Source organism: Heterocephalus glaber, unplaced genomic scaffold (genome assembly GCF_053883595.1).
Source record: "Heterocephalus glaber isolate CG9 unplaced genomic scaffold, H.glaber_assembly_v1.0 deba00001497, whole genome shotgun sequence".
In the NCBI taxonomy this organism is placed as follows: Eukaryota; Metazoa; Chordata; class Mammalia; order Rodentia; family Bathyergidae; genus Heterocephalus; species Heterocephalus glaber.
The window spans coordinates 67,895,153-67,903,259 of NW_028258320.1; positions in this window are offsets into that span (position 1 = coordinate 67,895,153).

Genomic DNA, 8,107 nt, shown 5'->3' on the forward strand with positions numbered 1-8,107 from the left:
GTGTCTAGGTGTCCCCCAAGGCCCATGCAGTCATAGGTGGGACTTTTTCAGAGGTGACTGGATCTAGAGTGTGTGACAGTGGAATTGATTCATGCTGCAATGCTAGGGCAGTAGGATTAAGGGTGTGAGTGCTATCCACCCTAAGTACTCTGGATAAGATAAAAGGGGTAGCTGCTGTTAAGGTCCCTTGTTTCTTTGTTACCCTCTGCTTGCCATGAAATGTTCTCTGTGATGTCAACCTGCCTTGGAGCTAGGCGATAATGGACTGAAACCTCTACAAACTATGAGCTAAATACAACTTTCTTCTTTTAACTTTGGGTGTTAGGTATTTTGTCCCACAATAAGAGAAAAGTAACTAATCAAATATATAAGGAAAAAATTCGCTTCTTGAGCTTGGTACAGTAATTATGGTTTCTACCCAGGCCGATCAATGATTTTTCCATTGCTTGGTAAGCATTGCATCTGATCAAAGGTACACAGCTGAATGATAATTATGGACATTGTTATCAATCTAGACAAAGATAAGGCATCTGTCTCCACAGAAACAATATCCTGAGGTCACTGGTCTGGGTACATTTTCCCCGTAGATAGCGCTGGAGATACTCAAAATCCCCACACTTTAGACTCTCTGTTTAAAAGCATCATTTGGGTTATTTTCTTTAATGTAGTCTTTCATCACCCTATCAAGATGGACCATCATACAGAGGCTTAGGTCAGGGCTGAAGTCATTCATTCAGGGGCCATCTAATCACATAAATAAGTAGAGCAGACCAGATGCCAGTCTGATCAAGTATCAGAAGAATAAGCCAAATTACTTTATGTTTCCTGAACAATGACAGAAGTATGTAACACAGTCCAAATTGGCATGTAAGACATTAGCAGTGTTTAAAATTTTAAAGGAAAAAAACACTTTTTTGGAATTCCTTTTTCAATTGTACAGTTTTGATAATGTAGTTCACATTATGACTTTCATTTAGGAAAATGATTGTACTGTGGGCTAATGAGCCAGGTTATTTCTTGCCAAATTAGTTTTGCAAAGGTATAACTTAAACAAATAAAATCAAACATCTGAGTAGCTGTTTTTGAATGCCTTCAGAGTCTACAGGTTCTAGTATCAATCAAATATTGAGTCTACTGGTTCTCATATCAGCTGAAAAGACCAAGATTTTGATCTACTTTTCATTGTTAGGGATTGAGTAGGAATTTTCCCCTTGAATGACATAAAATTGTCCAGAAATAACCCTTAGCATTCAGCTACAAAATCTGTGTGGTATAATCCACCATACATTTTATTCATAAAAGATGCCACAGAGTATCTAGATTTCAGCCACGGAATTTTATCTGGCTAGAAGTGTTAATTACTACACATTTATGATATATTACATTTTTAATTCTTGTCAATATCACCAATTAAATATCACTTACTAGATGGTATTATTTGTGCTCTCATCATTTGTAATAAACTACTGCAAGCAATTAAACTGTATCTGTACAATTTTTCTGTACATGCTCAGACATAATTTTACTATACTGCTCAAGAGAATTTACAGTAAAATTTATATTTACAAATAATTTTCTCAAACTAGGGGTATGACAAATGCCTGCAGTCTCAGCACTCTGGGGGGCTGAAGCAGGAGGATCGCTGTTTTGAGACCAGCCTGGGCAACTTAGGGAGCCCCTGTCTCAAAACGTTTTTTAAAGGCTGGGAACTCATCTAAGTGATAGAACACTTGCTTGCCATGTTCAAGGCCCTGTGTTCAATCCTAAGTACCACAGCCCCCCCACACACACATACATACATACATACACAAATGCTTTTATCAGTGCATGGCACAATTTCTGTAGCATTTTATTGTGTTCTTTTATATAGGATCTATAAAAGCTCTTGATATCTTGATATCTGGGTATTTTTTCACTTCATATGTAACCTCATTTATGTGGCATTAGATATTTTATTCATCTTCAAAAATAATTGCTTGTTCAAGTTCAGTCCTTTTCTCAGTTTAACTTCTCCATCCCTCATCTTCTCTATATTGCAGTCAGACTTTATGATAGTTTATCTCATAATGATCTCTTAACTTGTGGTTCTTCCAATACAATCATCTTTGATGTATTTGCATATTACACACGGGGAAATATCCTTCACTTCCTCAAAGAAAAATAATCTCTTCTACTGTGCTTGAATTAAACTTCACTTTCCCACATTCAGCAAATATATGGGCATACAGAAGCAATTAACTTTTAATAGGAGAAACAAGTGCAAGTGATAACTGAAAACAGCTTCAGTGTGACAACAGGGAGTAATGGTGCTTGTGGCTATCAAGACACCAAATGCCCCATAAAGAAATAGCTGCTGCTGCTCCATATGGAAGAGGTGACTGATTGCTTCCATGCAAGAATGCAGGTCCAGTAATATCAGAATTGATTTTTTAAAAAGAGAAGATGAAAAATGATTGGTTCAATTAAAAATCAGACCTAAACTAAAGTAAACTAAAAAGCAGAACAGGTAAAGAGGCCAGAAGAACACATCATAAATCTTGAAGAGCCCCACAGAAAACCAGTGTGCAATTTCTCTGTTAAAGAATTTTATATTTTCATAGAATTCTACTTTTGTGAAACTGTTATCAGTCACATCAAATGGGATACTGTATCTTCCCCCAAAATTCAAATTTGCAAAAAGTTTTACAGATGCTATACTGTGAATCTCATATTTTTATTATTCCAATAGGTTTTTCCTACCACTGCAGTTGCCTGTTACATAATCACGCATCCGCTGTCATGGAGATGATGTCAGGTGGTGCAGCACAGCCACAGATGCAGGATTTACACATGGACACAAGATTTAAACCAGAGGCATAACCCTGATAAAGGGGATCAAACTGGCCATTGACAAAAGAACAGGACTAGCTCTTATGGCACCACGATGGTGGGCTAGAGGCTAATAATTTTCCAGGGGGTCATTAGCAAGGTATTTTGGAGACTTTCCCTTAATGTTTTAGGCGATTTCCTCCCAGGGTAAGATACAAATCAGCAGCTATTCTCATCCTTGTATAGAGTACTTTGTACTTGCAGTAAGAGTGGGAGATAAGAAGAAGGCACATGCGAAACACGTTAACACTCCACTTTAGTGGGTATCAAGTCATGGATTAAGACCTGAGAATCCACATCTCTTGTCCCCTTAAGTCTCTCTCTCCCACTTTATGCAAATTGTTTTGGAAATTCAGTAGAAATTATTAAAATTTTTAAAACTCTGAGGAAGTGTGAAGCTTCTGTGTAATTCTCAGGTCCCTTTGTTGTCCTATTATCATCTCTACACAATCTCCCTCCTGAATTCTTCAGGAATTCCAACCTTTTCTGGTTCTTTTGTGCAGGTCACTCTTCTCTATAACTTTTGCCACCGAACTCACACACAGAAATCAATCAAGGTCGTCAGAAGCACAGAAGGATCTATTCTGCAAGTCAGGTAACCAACCTTCTATTATTCTAAAATTCTGTTATTACATTTTTTACAGGTAACTTGTCTTGGGCAACTCACTTAACTGTCCGGTTTTTTCACACATAAAATAGAGACGTATCACCTACTGAACCAACTTCACAGTTTTTAAAGTATCCTGTGAAATAATAAGTATATAAGGGCACATAAGCTTTTAAAATTTAATACATTATCAAGAAAGATTTTGGCTGATATCTCAATGAACAATGTGTATAAAGAATGTGACCCAGTTTGCCTCACAATGTAGACCAAATTTCAGTGTAATCACTATAATGAAATTTCTCTTGTTAAGATAGAAATAAACTTTTCATACGCTATTTTCTTTTCTTTTTTTTTTGGTACCAGGGATCGAACTTGGGTCCTTGCGCTTGCGCAGCAGGCGGCGAAACCACTGAGCTAAATCCCTGGACCCATACTCTATTTTCTTAATTGACAATCTATATTCAGCTACTTTCAAACTATGAATGCATGAAGATGAAAAGTGGTATCTGAATTTTAGTTGTATAAGGACAAAAGAACTAATCTTAGATCAGCCAATCTAAGATTTAAAAATATGAAAATTTACACTTTTAGGATTTTTGCTCTAGAGAAACATGAATATTTGTGGATATCTTTTAAAGTGACATTTTATGCTAAAATCCTTTGTCCTTCATTAACCTGAAGGATAAACATAGACTTTTAGTTCAAGTAAATACCAAATGAATAAAACAGCAATGTAGCATCAATAATATACCAATCTTAAATAATAGCATTCTAAAATTTTAAGCCTTTCATCCAACAATGAGCAAATCTCTTTCTAGAAAAATCAATGCACTCTTTAGTGTGTTGCTTAGCTACTGTTGCTAAGCTTTTAAAATTTTTATTTTTCTTGGAATGGAATATAGTGTCATATAATCTTGGGTTCCTCTTTCCCTACTTTATGTTATATTTATATAAAACTGATAATCTACACAGATATATTCTTTTTAAAATAATTACACATGCAAGTGCTTAGAGTTTAAATTGTTTTAAATGTTTACATAATTTTTTAAACACTGAATTCTCACAGAAGTTTGGGGTTATTATCCATGCAGAGCTGGAGAAGCAGCCTCAGAACTAGGATCTCTCTGACCATCCTCCAGCTCTATCTCTCTTGATTATTTTTTATCTTTTTCTCCTGAAAGGCTGAGAGAGGCTTTTTCTGATGTTTTCTTCTCTAAGGAAAGCTCTTTCCCAGAAAGAATGTAAGTGTTGTGACATTTCATTAACCAGAATTAATCACTGGAGAATAAACTGAAAATCAAACCACTGCACCTAGAGTCAAAGGAACTTTGTCCCAGACCACTGTCTCTTTTCAATTCCCCTGAAAATCATTTATCACCCCTCAAAAATGCTTAGAGTGCCTCCACTTCCATTTCTTCTATGAAGAAGATATCAGTCATCTGCTCCTTGAGTTTCATATTTATATAGCTCCTGCACTCATATACACATTGAAAAAATTGTATTCTTCTTCTCCTATTGATCCATCTATTGTGAGTCAAACTTTCAGAGAGTAAGGGATGCTCTACATTCTGGAAAGTAATATTTTCCCGAACTGATTTTCAAAAATCATAATATGTTCTGTCACCTCTCAATTGTAAGCTCCTAAGTGATATAAACCAGGGTTGTATATAATCTAATTCCTCCATTACACTGTGACTTCTTCGAGGGCAGGGCCTTGTTCTACTCATCATTTTACCTCCAGTACCTGGCATAGTAAGAGAATGAGGAAAAGGAGCAGAGTAAGAATGTTGAAGGAATTAATGAATGAGTGAAAGGTCATGGGTATTATTTGTAGACATAACCAGATTTTTTTTAGAAAAGAAATGAAGATAACATCTCATCAACTAAGACTGGAGGGTTACCTTTGAAGAAAAAATAAGATGAATCATTTTTATTATCATGTTAAATAAAGAAAAATTAATGAAAGTCAACCTAAAATTGCATTCATCTATTGAGATCTGAAATGATGGGTTGGTATGAATAACTATAGGATAAGATGAAAGAACTAGCATAAGATTAGCAACTAACACAAAATTTTACATGTCCCATTTTGATCAACTGTTGGAATGTCTATTTCTTTTATAGTCTTTGTTGAGTACATGGATATTCAATATTTTAGAATAAGAGGGAATTGTCTATATGGAAGAACAGGCTTACCTTCTATTTATTTTCTAAAGACAAACATGGAATTCTATTGAAAAATAAACTACAGAAGAAAGAGGAGATAAAAGCTTTGTCAATATGCCTGATCTCCATCCTGGTATTTATTTATTTATTATTTACTTATTTATACTTAGATGAGGGGACCATAGATGCACAGCACTTCACCAGGTAATCCTTTGTTTTAAAATGAGTACTTTGGGATACACTAAGACTGATGTTGATCAGAGCATGTCCCAGGATTTGACAAATTTCCTTTGTGAAAAGGAAATAGAGGTCCTTGAACAGTTTACAGAACAAATTTACATATTTTAGTGAGATCTCTTATTATTTTACTTAGAGTTGCACCTTGATTATTAGAGCCACAGAATCAGACATGGTTCAGAAATTGTCTCTTCAAAACTAGAGCCAAGAACTAGGTTACTTATGTTAAAGACCCATATATCTGTTTCTACATTTCAATTTCTTTCATATTCCTTATATGACATAAGATGAAAGTCTAATATGATGTCCACTACTTTGTTAGTTGGCTTTCTATTACTGTAATAAATACCTGAGATAAGAAACTTATAAAGAGAAAAGTTTTATTTCCACTTAAATGCTTAGATATTTTGGTTCCTGATCAGTTGATCACATTGCTTTGGGCCTGTGGTAGTACATCATGGTACTACATCAAGGGAGGGTATGGTGAAGAAAAACTGCTTACCTCATGGCTGGGAAGTGAGAGAAAGAGAGGGAGACCCAAAATCCCCTTCAAGGGCATGATCCCAATGGTCCAAAGACCTCCCATTAGGCTCCATCTCATAAAGGCCCCTCCACTTTCTAGGAGGGCTTTTACTAAACAGACCTTTGGAAGTCACTTAGGATCCAAATTATAGCAGCAATAAAATCTTCCTGACTGAACTCAGCCCGTACAAAATCACCTGCCTATGATATCACACAACCAAGCATCACAATTGCTAAAGAAACACATTCTAATAGCAATGTCCATATTACACTGGCAGAAAGCTGCTGCCGTAGTCAGCAGGAATATAAGAAATTCATGCAACAGAACACAAGGAGGGACACCAAATTTGCCTCTGACTATGTGTTAGCTAAACCTTTATCTACAAATTCAAGGATGTAGTGTGAACATTTTTCTCAGGAAGTATTACTTTCATCGAACCTGTTGTTAGGGCATGGACTTAGTAATATTATAATGTTTATGATTGGTGTGAAAATTTATGAGATCTTGACAATCAAAGTGTCTTACTCAGAAGGTCTAGAAAAGGTCACAGGGCAAAGGAACATGAGCAATAGCTTTCAAAATGGCCACAACTGAGCTATGTCTGTTGCAGTTCTTAGAAGTCAATTAGCAGTGAATTCTTCCTCACATGGTCTGGCACAGTGATCACCAGCAGAGCTGAGATAACTAATAATGGTACAGAGAACAATAGCAACCCAGGCTGGCAGGGTGACGTCTTTGGAAAGTATCTTGGAAAACAAGGCATTGTGATGAATATCTGTAGTCTCACCACTCAGGTGACTAAGGCAGCAAAATTTTTCATTCGAGACCGGCCTGGGCTATATAGCAAGACTCTGTCTTAATTTTTTTTTAAAAGAAAGGAAGGAAGAAAGAAAAATATTTTGAGAAAGAAGTGATTTATACCAGTAAGAACCCAGGTTTAATAAATTGCTAATATGACCTAAGCAAGTTATTGACAACTTTTCTAAAATATAACCTAAGAAACTAGTAACATAATGTGAACTGAGATGTTTATACATAAAAGTTAATCTAATTTCATCCGGATTTAGACATTACACCAATTTATTTGAAAGGTAAACTGTGCATTTCTTGCTATAAAATACTGAATATCAATTAATTTAATGAAAAAGAGAGTCTCAGTCCTTTCAAAAAGATCCTAAACCTAAAACCACAGGAACATTTTCAGAAGCCACTAAAGGCTCATCAAATAAGAACCTAAGCACTCATATTTAGTTCATACAAGCTGCTCAGTTTTTACCATATTTTTATAAATGTGAACTACTGCTGAATTATTTTAAGACCCACTAGAAAAATGTTGTTTTATGATATTAAATCCACCAACACAAGAGATGCTTTCTGGAATATCAAGCAGGTACGGAGTCCTGAATTTGTGCCAGAACAATAAAAACATAAACCATAATTTCTTCTGCTTCACATTTAGAAATCAGATGGTTTTGAGGGTAAATGTTCATTCTTAAAGCACATCATCTACAAAATGGGACCAAATAAAAGAAGCCTTTGATTCTATCTCAGAGTCAAACAGTGCTAGAATTATGCCTCTAGTTATATCTATATAACTTATAGTGTTTACAAGCTATATTCTGGACTAAAAGGAAAATATATATGTTTTGGACTTGTGACCAGAGAGATGCTATAGTGAGAGATTTAGTGTAAATGGCTAAGCCTGG